The following is a 12,149-nucleotide window of genomic DNA, read 5'->3' as shown; positions in this document are numbered from 1 at the left end:
GGATACACAATATAAAAAGATGTAAAGTGTAACATCAAAAACATAAAATGTTGGAGTGGGGGCATAAAAGGATAGTTTAATGCAGATGAAGTTGTAGTTACCAGCTTAGACTATTATATCTATTAAAATTTTTATGTAAGCCTCATAGTAACCACAAAGTAAAAATCTATACAAGATACACAAAAGATAAAGAGAAGGGAATCAAAGAATTGTCTGGCTAATATGGCTACATCAGTATGGTATATTATCATCCACCTTTCCAGATGAGGAAACAGAGGATGTTAAGTGGTCAGGACTGTCTGATATTAGAGGTTGCGCTATAAAACCACTATATTCTCCTGCCCTGCTAATATGACAAGATATTTCCTGTGATTTTCACAAAAATAACAATAATAATATATGACTATGGAAAAATTGAAAAACAGAATAAGAAAATGCAATATACTACTCATTGTTATTACTACTCAGAGACAACTACTGTTAACGATTTGGCGTATTTCTTTCTAAGCTTTTTTCTGAAGCATTATCTACTAATATTTCATATAATAATACTTATTCAGTGAAAACTTAAAGTAGTATTTGGTATTTCTTAGACTTACTAAATACCTCACATCACTGTTAAGTATACAGCAAAACAAAACCCACCCCTGAAAAGGTTAAATTGTAAGCAGAAGGCAATACACAAATTGAGGGACTCATCTGCAAACCAGCCTATATTGACACATACAGGTTTACTCAAAAATACCGAAACTTTAAAAACATTATGGAATCAACTGAAAGGTCAGCACAGTTTGCATAGATCTCTCAGCAATTCAAATGTTAAGTAACCTACCTTCCTGCAAAGAATCAAAAGCAAAATACAAATTAGAAGTTTCTAAAAGCCTGGCTTTGAGAATTGTACTTATTCAACAAGTACTATTGAGTGCTATTCTGGCATTAGCCTGCCTTGGGATCCAAAGAGGAATAGTACAAAATCACTGTCCTCTAGGAATCCTCATTCTACTGTGGAAGACTGAATATAAACAGACTAGATAGTGCAAGAACAGACCACATGTCACATACTTGTGTCTAACTGTCCTGAGGACCAATGTCCTCACAAAGGTTTCTGCACTGAGACCCAGAGGGAAAGACACTGCAGGCAGAGAGAAAACATGTGCAAAGGTACCAATGCATGAGTGAGCATGGCACAGTGGAGGAATCACTGCTCTAGCTAGTGATTAGGTGGTATGTAAAGAAGCTAGAAAGGTGACCAGAAAGTAATGAGCCTCTTAGGCCATTTGCAAAACTGACTACCCAGTTAGATTTCTTTGAAAGAATAGATAATCTAGGATGGACATCCAAGTTTATGACTAAGCCACTTGGAGGTGGGAGCATCTGCTAAGCTCCTACAAAAGAAGAAAATCTGGGAAGAAAAGTGTCAAGTTCAATTCTATCTTGCTCAACTTGAGATGCTATGGGACACAGAACACCTGGATGGAGAGAGACCATAGACAGAAGCTGTCCTGATCTGGAATTTCAGGAAAAAGTGAGGTATTTAGGTATTAAGGTATTTTTAATGAACTGCCTATCATCATCAATCAGATTATATATGACTAAAGAAAATTCATACAAAATTCTTAGCAGTAGGGTGGCTCATCTAAGTTTTCCATAGAAATAGACTTTTTCCCTTCCCACTCAAGATATGCCACACCTGGTTTCCACACAATGTCTTCAATAAGGACAAGGAAGCACAGAGCTTGGAGATTACAGTAGCTACTAACATGGGGGTCACAAACTTAACTCACATTTAACTCAATGCTGGAATGTGCAGGGAACCTGTACTTTTGTCTATAGCAAGCCTTCCTTCACAGGCCTCTACATGCTGGTTAACCTGCAAAAAATTAGGTTTCAAAAATTAAATGTCCAAAGTGGTTTAAGTCAAACAATCCCGTTAGAGTAGTTTCCATCACTTGCCTAAGTATTCTCTTTAGCCTCTCTTCTCTCCCTAAGAAGAATTGCTCTATATGAAAAGAGATATGGGCTGCATATGACTGTGGCAATGCAGGACAGGTGCCTAGTCCTCATGTTGGTCCTTGAATGTATGCTGGCCAGTGTCTGCTGGTCTATGACACAATGTCTCTTATAGCTCTGTCACTGAGGGCCTGGGTGACCTCCACAGTCCATTCCATGGCTGATTTACTTGGGACACTTTCTTGTGGCTGAACTGCTCTGGGAGGGCTCCCAGGCCAACTGTACCTCAAAAGTATTCCTGTGACTATGGTTAAGGCTGGCTCAGGGATCCTGAGCTGTGGGATTTAATGCACAGCAGAAATCTCTCCCATTCCATTTCCTCTTGCTACCTGGGACTCCTATATCCATGCCACACCAGAACCAATAGTAGCACAGGCAGCCAAACCTGAAAGCCTTCATTCCACTGACTTCACTGTACTATCAAATCCATGAATCAATGTAGTTGCAGCCACCTAGATGCAGGTTAATCTAAGATCTCCCTGAGTTCCCAAAAGGCACAAGACAGAAAATCTCCCTTGCCCTATCATACTCTCACTCATCCAACACACCACCCATTCTCTAAGACATTAAGACAAAACCCAAACATATCTTCCTTTTATTGCCCTTAGCAGAAAAAAGGAGTGGGATTTTTCTTTTACCTTCTTTACATTGTTTCTTCATTCTTCCTGACTCTCACTATGCCTTAATGGTAAGCAGAGCATTTCATTAAACTACCCAAGGACCTCAGTGAACTGAGATCTCCAACCCAGGCTAGAAACAAAAAAAGTAAAAAAGATTTAGAAAATTATCACTCAAGACAATGCTCTGGCTTGTAGAGCTATTAACTTATTGAATAACCCAACTGTGAAGATCAGAAGCTAAATATTACATCTTTCTCTCTGACTTACTTCTCCTTGACCCACACCCTCTCCACAGATGGAAGCCTCCTAAAACCTAGGGCAAATGTTTTACATGGAAAAGGCAAAAGAAAGAAAGGACATTAATAATTTTCCAAAGACTACCTCCATTGCACATACACAATAGCCTCCATTAGAACAGATAGACAAGTTCATTATAACATAATCACAGTCCAATGCACACAGACACACATACATACCCCTATAATGCCTTATGCCTCTGTATATATTATTTCTAAGCCTTACTTTTTCATTCCCTGTTTTCTTGTATGTCATCAACTTTGATTAATAAAGTACTAAAATTTTTAAATTATTTTCTTACTTTTATTATGAGATGACAGAAAAATCTAAAGGCCTCCTCTTAGGAAAATAGAGCAATTTTTTTTTTCAAATGACCAATGGAGGAGACCTTGAGCTATGTGTCTAATTTGTAATAAGCAGAGAGCTATTTTTAGGCAGTATTTGTTGAACATGTAATACTATTCTATATACAGATATAATCACTGTTCATTAACTTTTGCATTCTACTTCTTGCTGGAAACCAGGACTTCACTATGTTTCTCCCACCCCAAGTATTTCTTGAGGTCCTGGGGATGTTGTATACGCACACAGTGATGCTGCAGTTTCCTTGGTTTCATTTCCTCCTGCTCTGACCCATCTGCTGTCCATCTCCACAGCCTCCAGGCCTGCTGACACTGCTGGATACCACCATCTTTCAGAGATTCCAGTCTCCTGCTAACACCACTGATCGAATACTGATGCCTCCAGGGGCCAAAACCACAAAGTGGGTTAAAGATTCCCTCCATGTTTTAGGGTTACACTGTCAGAGAAATACTACAAGCAGTGCTACTACTTGTGCACAAATGTCTCACAGAGATTTTATGAAACAATTCTTTTAATTTTCTCATAAAACTTACCCAATACGGCTTTCTGGTCTCAGATATACATCCAAGATAAGTGAACTATTAGTCAAATCTGAGTGGCACATACATACTGTCTCAGGAATCACTGATCTTCCTCCAAAGACTAATAAGGCTTAGCATTTCAGTCAAATGGGTCTATCTGACTTTTTGACTTTTCTCTTAAGAATAGTATCACTAAAAAAAAAAAAAAAAAAAAAAAAAACCGGAACAGTACCACTGAACTGGTATAGCCACTCTGGAAAACTGTGTGGAGGTTCCTCAAAGAATTAAAAATGGAACTGCCCTACGACCCAGCAATTGCACTGTTGGGGATTTACCCCAAAGATACAGATGCAGTGAAAGACTGAGACATTTGCACCCCTATGTTTATAGCAGCAATGTCCACAATAGCCAAGCTGTGGAAGGAGCCTGTGTCCATCGAAAGATGAATGGATAAAGAAGATGTGGTCTATGTATACAATGGAATATTACTCAGCCATTAGAAATGACAAATACCCACCATTTGCTTCAACATGGATGGAACTGGAGGGTATTATGCTGAGTGAAGTAAGTCAATCGGAGAAGGACAAACATTATATGGTCTCATTCATTTGGGGAATATAAAAAATAGTGAAAGGGAATAAAGGGGAAAAGAGAGAAAATGAGTGGGAAATATCAGAGAGGGTGACAGAGCATGAGAGACACCTAACTCTGGAAAACGAACAAGGGGTAGTGGAAGGGGAAGTGGGCGGGAGGTTGGGGTGACTGGGTGACGAGCACTGAGGGGGGCACTTGACGGGATGAGCACTGGGGGATATGCTATATGTTGGCAAATCAAACTTCAATTTAAAAAAATTTAAAAAAAAGAAAAGAACAGTCCCAATGCAGGTTTCTCGGTGATATACGCAGAGTTCTAGTGGGCCTGCCCAGGTTTCCCAAACATTTCCAAAGATGTTTGAACACCAGCAATGAATGCAGCTTAGAATGAAGGTAGTAAGTCTGCTGTGTGTATTTTTCTTTCTTCCAAAACTAGTCAGCTGATAAATAGAGACTGTAAAGTTCAAAGTATTGCTGCCATGTTCTAAAATTAACATAAATAAAAGCTCTTTCAAAATACTAGGGTCTGTGAGAGCTAGCTCTCAAAATTGAAAGACAAGATGTAAACAAGATGGCAGTATAGAAATTTCTAGCATTCATTACCTCCAAGAAACATCAATTTAAACAACTATCAAATGTACAAGATATCTTTACAAGAGGTAAAAAAATTCAAGTAAAATATTAAGCACTTGGGTAGAGTACAGAAATAAGAAAAGATGCGTTGAAGAGAATGGGAAAGACAGTTTCACATTACTCCTGTCACCTTTCCCCCAAGCCTGGGCGGCTTAAAGAAGAGATATCCTTCCTGTGGAGGAAGGAAAGTAGAGTGAGCACCCACCTTCACCATGAGCCCCAGCACCAGGCCTTCACCAAGAGTCCAAATCCCACAAACTCAGGCTCCCAACCTAGCTTAGCTTCAGTTGGCTCCCATGGCCCTAGGTAGCTCCTATGACCCCAGGCTCCCAGCAAGCCACCATGAACTCAGGTTACAAGTGGACTCCCATAAACCTACACTCCTGGCCAGACCAGCTCTGGAGGCCTCAGGCCCCCAGCCCATCTCAACACCAGTCCCCTACTGACTTTGAGCTACATTCTAGATGAAATGAACCTTATAGACATATATAGAACATTCCATCCAACATCAGCAGAACACATATTCTTCTCAAAGACATGGAACGTTCTCCAGGATGGATCATATGTTAGGTCACAAAACAAGCCTTAGCAAATGTAAGAACATTGAAAGCATACCAAGATTCTCTTCTAAACACATTAGTATAAAACTAGAAATCATTAAAAGTAGGAAAACTGAAAAATTCACAAAATTTATTTATTCATGAGAGACACAGAGGCAGAGACATAGGCAGAGGGAGAAGAGGCTCCCCACAGGAAGCCCGATACGGGACTCAATCATGGGACAGGGATCATGCCCTGAGCCAAAGGCAGATGCTCAACTGTTGAGCCATCCAGGCGTCCCTAATCACAAAATTTAAAATTAAACAACATCCTCCTGAACAACCAATAGTTCAAAGGAAAAAAATTTATATATATTATATATATATACACACACACACACAAATGAAAGCTGAAACACAACATACCGAAATTCATGGGATGTAGCAAAATACAATTCTAAGGGAGAAGTTTATAGTGATAAATACCTACATTAAGAAAAGAGAAAGATCTCAGGGGTGCCTAGATGGCTCAGTCAGTTAAGTATCCAACTATTGATGTCAGCTCTGGTCATGATCTCAGGGTTGTGAGATGGAGCTCCATGTCAGGGTCCATGCTGAATGTGGAGCCTGCTTAAGATTTTCTCTCTCTCCCTCTTCCTCTGCCCCTCCCCAACCCTCTTTTAAAAAAGAGAAAGCTCTCAACCTAACTTTAACCACCTCAAAGAATTAGAAAAAGGAAAAAGCCAAGCCTAAAATTAGCAGAAGAAAAAAAGTAACCAAGGTCTGAACATAGAGACCAGAAAAATAATAGGAAAAATCAATGAAACTAAGAGTTATTTTTTAAATGACAAACTACATTGACAAGCCATGAGCTGGACAAAGAAAAACAAAAACAAAAACAGAGAAGACTCCAATAAAATCAGAAATGAAAGAGAAGAAATTACAATTGACAACACAAAAATATAAGGCATCATAAGAGGCTACAATGAACAACTACATATTGACAAACTGGATAATCTAGAAGAAATGAATAAATTCTCAGAAACATATCAAGCCTGAATCATGGGGATGCCTGACTGATGCAGTCAGTAGAGTATGGGACTCTTAGTCTTGGGGTGGTGAGATCAAGCCCCATGTTGGGTATAGAGTTTACTTTAAAAAAAAAAAAAGTATAAAAAGAAGAAAAGACTGAAACACGAACAAACATGAAATCTTAACAGAGTAATAACAAAAAAAGAAGATTGAAACACTAATCGAAAACCTCCCAACAAAGAAAAGTTCAAGACCAGATGGTTTCACTAAAACCATCACTGAATTTACCAAACATTTAAAGAATTAATGCCAATCTTTCTCATACTCATCCAAAAATTGAAGAGGGAACACTTCTAACTCATTTTATAAGGCCAGCATTACCCTGATACCAAAGCCAGATAAGAATAATACAAGAAAAGAGAACTACAGGCCAATAGCAAGTGAGATTCATACGAGATGCATGTTGAACCGCAAACACAGAATAAACAAGATACACTACATTAATAGATGAAAACCGTATGATCATCTCAATAGATGCAGAAAAAGTTTGTGACAAGATTCAATATGGTTTCATGAGTAAAACTCTCAACAAATTGAGTATAGAAGGAACATACATCAATATAATAAATGCCATATACGACAAGCTCATAGCTAACATCATACTCAATGGTGAAAGGTTGAAAGCCTTTCCACTAAGATCAGGAACAAGACAAGAGTGGCCGCTCCCACCACTCCTATTTAACACAATAGTGGAAGTCCTGGTCAGAGTACTCAGGCAAGAAAAAGAAACTGTATCCAAATCAGAAAGGAAGAAATAAAACTGTTTCTATTTGAGATGATCTTATATATAGAAAATCCTAAAGACCACCAAAAAATTGTTAAAAATAAACAAATTCAGTTAAGATACAAGATACAAAATCAACATATAAAATTAGTTGGGATTCTGGGGTTCCTGGCTGGCTCAGTTGGTAGAGCATGTGACTCTTAATCTCAGGGTTGTGAGTTTAAGCCCCATGTTGGGTGTGGAGCCTACTTTATAAAATAAATTTTAAGGGCACCCTGGGTGGCTCAGTGGTTTAGTGCTGTCTTTGGCCCAGGGCCTGATCCTGGAAACCCAGGATCGAGTCCCACATCAGGCTCCCTGCATGGAGCCTGCTTCTCCCCCTGTCTATATCTCTGACTCTTTCTCTCTGTGTCTCTCATGAACAAATAAATAACATTTTAAATAAATAAATTTTTAAAAACATGCTTATTAAAAAAATCAGTTGGAATTCTGTACACTAACAACAAAAATCTGGGAAAGAAATAAAGAAAACAATCCCATTTACAACAGCATCAAAAATATAATTAGGAATAAATTTAACCAAAGATAAACGATCTGTACATAGAAAGTTATGACACTGATGAAATATTAAAAATGACATGAATAAATGGAAAGATATCCCATGCTCATGGATCAGAAGAATTAATACTGTTAAAATGTCCATACTGCCTGAGCCTGTCCATAGGTCATTGCAATCCCTACCAAAATTCCAATGACATTTCTCACAGAAATAGAAAAAAACAATCCTAGAATTTGGATGGAACTGCAAAAGACCCCCAATTAGCCAAAGCAATCCTGAGGAAAACAAACAAAGCTGAAGGTACCACATCTCCTGATTTCAAACTTTATTACAAAGCTATAGAAATCAAAAGAGTATGGTACTGGCATAAAAACAGACATACAGACCAATAGAACAGAATGTGAGAGCTCAGTCAACTAATATTTGACAAGGGACCTAAGAATACTCAAGGGGAAATAATAGTGTCTTCATTAAATGGTGCTGAGAAAACCAGAGTCACTTGCAAAAGATTGAATTTGGTCCCCTATCCTACATCATTCACAAATATTAACTTGAAATGGGTTAAAGACCTTTATGTAAGATCTGAAAATGCAAAACTCCTAGAAGAAAACATAGGATGAACAGATCCTCGACATTGGTCTTGACAATATATTGGACATGACACCAAAAGCATAAGCAGCAAAAGCATAAATAAATGAGTGTGACTGTATCAAACTAAAAACCTTCTGTACAGCAAAATAAGCAATGAATGGAAGGGGGAAAATATTTGCAAACCATGTATCTAATAAGAGGTTAATATCAAAATTATATGAAGAACTCCTACATCTCAATAGCAACAATAATAATACAGTTTTTAAAAATGGGCAGAAGATCTGGATAGACAATTTTCAATCCATACAAGTGGCTAACAGGTACAGGAAAAGATGTTCAACATTAGACACTAAGGAAATACAAATCAAAACCACAATGAGGTATCATCTCACATCGTAATAACATGGCTATTATCAAAAAGACAAGAGATAACAAGTGCTGGCAAGGACGAGGTTATATGGGATAATCCCCCGTGCAGTGTTGATAAGAACGTAAATTGGTACAGTCACTATGAAACAAAGTACGAAGGTGCCTCAAAAAACTAACAGAACTGCTATATGACTTAGCAACTTGCTTCTGGGTATAGATACAGAGGAAATGAAATCACTATGTAAGGTGTCTGTACCCCTGTGTCCACTGTGGCATTATTAACAATGGCAAGACTATTCTACTCTAAGTTCAACTTTTTAGATCCCACATACAAGTGAGATCATACAGTATTTTGTTATTAAAAATTTAATAGATAACAGATCAAAGATTGATTCTGAGGTTGAGAGGGTGGGAAAAACAGGGAGATGTTGGTGAAAGAGTGCAAATCTCCAATTATAAGATGGGATATAATGTACACTACGGTGACTATAGTTACCAATACTGGCTTATATACTTGAAAGTTGCTAAGAAAGTAAATCTGAAATGTTCTCAACCCCCTCCTCCAATACATACCACACACAAAAGGTTAATTATGTGAGGTGATGCAGGTATTAACTAACCTTATTATTTTGCAATAATTATTTTGTAATAACTAACCTTATTATTTTGCAATATATATATATATCACATCAACATGTTATACACGTTACACTTCCACGATGTTATGTTAATTACATCTCAATAAATATGTCTCAATACATCTGGAAAAAGAATTTAACATTAAAAAAAAAGAAAAACAACATGATTAAACATGATTAAAGGAGAGGAAAATATATTATCCTTAAGCTCTCATCAGGTCCTCTTAAAGTTAAGTCCAGAATTCAATTCACAAAAGAAAGTGGATTTCTTATACCTTATTCTGTATTCCTCTGAATGAATTCAGCCTCCAGTAGTGGCTACAATATGAAATATGATTTCAAGTCACTTCCATTTAGAAGTGGGGGAGGGCAGGTAGAAAAATACCTTTCTTATGATTTCAAGCTATCTTTTTTAAACACTTGTATTTCAGTAAAAATAAATATATAAATAAAGCTTTCTTCGGGCTCCAGTTTTTGTTTTTGTTTTTGTTTTTTTTAAGATTTTATTTATTTGAGAGAGAGAGAGAAGGAGCAGTGGGGAGGGACAGAGGGAGAGAGAAAGAGAAAAGCAAACTCCTCACTGAGCAGGAAGCCCAAGTGGTGGCTCCATTCGGGACCCAGAGATCCTGCCCTGAGCCGAAGGCAGACACCCAACCGGCTGAACCACTAGGTGCCCCTAGACTCCCAATTCTTAACTCTTACTTGACACATGAGAAAAATCAAAATCAATCTTGATCTTCTGATATCTATTAAACTTTTAATAACAAAATTGGGGGAAGGGAATCCTTCCAAGCTCTTCCCCTAACAGATACATGTCTATCCTGTGTTGAAATAACATCATATAAGAGATGAAACAAGAATATCTACTTTGAATCAGGCACTAAACACCAGCAAGCATGCTTTAACACATCACATAAGGGAGGTTGAGTCAAATCTTCTTCATCTTAAACTCCTGTTATCTTAAGTAGTAGCAATCATTATTAGCCAAATCAAAATATTAAGACGATTAGGAAAACCCTAAGCAGTGTTCCTAAAAGTAGGAAGAGTACATATAATGAAATTGATGGGTAGGACCCAGGAAAGAATATCAAAAGCTCCCTGATTACACTGGAAGGAGACCAAAATTCAGAGCAAAAGTCTCGAGTATTCCTCTGAGCGGCCACATCCTCTGGTGCTATGGGGAAGGTAAAAGTTCTTTAAAGCCCGGGCAAACAGGGCCCCTGGGTGGCTCAGTGGTTGAGCGCCTGCCTTTGGCCCAGGTCATGATCCTGGGGTCCTGGGATCCTGATCCTGCATCAGGGTCCCCGCAGGGAGCCTGCTTCTGCTTCTGCCTGTGTCTCTGTTTCTCCCTCTGTGTCTCTCCAATAAATGAATTAAAAATCCTAAGACAAAACAAAACAAAACAAAAACAGGGCAAATAGGGGTGCCTGGGTGGCTCAGTCAGCAAAGCATCTACCTCCAGCTGAGGTCATGACCTCAGCCTCCTGGTATCCAGCCCCACATCCCCCTCAGTCTGCTCCTCTCTCTCCCTCTGCCTGTCACTCCCACTGCTCAGGCTTTCTCTCTCAAATAAATAAAATCTTTAAAAACAAAGAAAAGACAGGGCAAACAATAAGCAAATAGTTCAAGTTGCTTAAATATTGTTCTTGCTTAAAATCAGAAATATAAACGTGTATGGAGTTAAATGATTTGCCTCCTGCATTACCCCCTCTCTCCGTCTTCCTTTTATCTCTTTGCTAGGTAAATACCAAAACATATTTCGTATTGGTTTTCACCCTGACTTCAACCCTTACCTAAACTTTCATCTGAAAATCAAGCTGGGGGCGCCTGGGTGGCTCAGTAGGTTAAGTGTCTTCCTTCCTTCAGCTCAGGTGGGGATCCCAGGGAGACCCAAATCTGCCTCTCTGCTCAGGAGGGAGCCGGCCTCTCCCTCTCCTCCCAGTTCATGCTCTATCTGCCAAATAAATAAAACCTTAAAATTAAAAAAAAAAAAAATGTAAAAAGGGAAAAGAAAAATCAACCTGAACAGTCTGACTCCAGGCACAAATTAATTGAATTCTTCTAGCCCTGGTTAAATGGTTAAGTAACATAAACCGGTGGGACAATATAAAGGCAGGCTGATGATCTGCCAAGTGTCCGCAGTGGTTATTAAGGGTTAATTCCCCAACAATTAAAAAAAAAAAAAAAAATGATGGGATAAATCACCAGATCGGCTTCAACGACGTTCCCTAACGCTAAAGACCTGAAGTCAAGAAATTCTGCAGGAGCCTGGCTTGGAACAAAGGTGACCATTTTCTGGGTGGTTGGAAATATGAGTGAATTCCTTTTTTTTCTAGAATTTTTTTCCTCCGGTCTTCAAACGCGGTGGGGGTGGGGTGGGGGCTGCAAACTGGGAAGACCGAAAACGAGCAGCTGCTGCGGGTGCCGGTGCAGGGCCCACACCAGGAGGTCGACCTTTGTCAGTCTCCGCGGCCCCTCGAGCTTCCAAGTCCCGGGCAGCTCGCGGCGACTCGCCCGGGGCGGGGCCCGGCTTCCTCCGGCCTCCCGCCTCCTCAAGATGGCAGCAGGCGCGAAAACCCGGGGCGGCGCGCGCGGCACT

At 39.1% G+C, this 12,149-nt stretch overlaps 1 long non-coding RNA gene across 3 annotated transcripts in view; it reads right to left on the bottom strand.

Annotated features, from left to right (window-relative positions):
• LOC144308333 (uncharacterized) overlaps positions 1-12,130 on the bottom strand; it is a 137,228-nt gene extending 125,098 nt beyond the window's left edge. For 2 of the 3 annotated variants that reach the window (XR_013374820.1, XR_013374823.1), the window contains exon 1: positions 11,344-12,125. This is a non-coding gene — a long non-coding RNA (uncharacterized LOC144308333). Of the gene's footprint in view, positions 1-11,343 lie in introns of all 3 variants that reach the window. The other variant, XR_013374821.1, reaches the window with a different exon arrangement.
• Positions 12,131-12,149: the final 19 nt, after the last annotated feature.

The sequence above is a fragment of the Canis aureus genome, chromosome 3 (genome assembly GCF_053574225.1).
Source record: "Canis aureus isolate CA01 chromosome 3, VMU_Caureus_v.1.0, whole genome shotgun sequence".
Classification (NCBI taxonomy): domain Eukaryota; kingdom Metazoa; phylum Chordata; class Mammalia; order Carnivora; family Canidae; genus Canis; species Canis aureus.
Note: the sequence above shows the minus strand (reverse complement) of the source record. Positions and strands in the feature narration are given on the sequence as shown.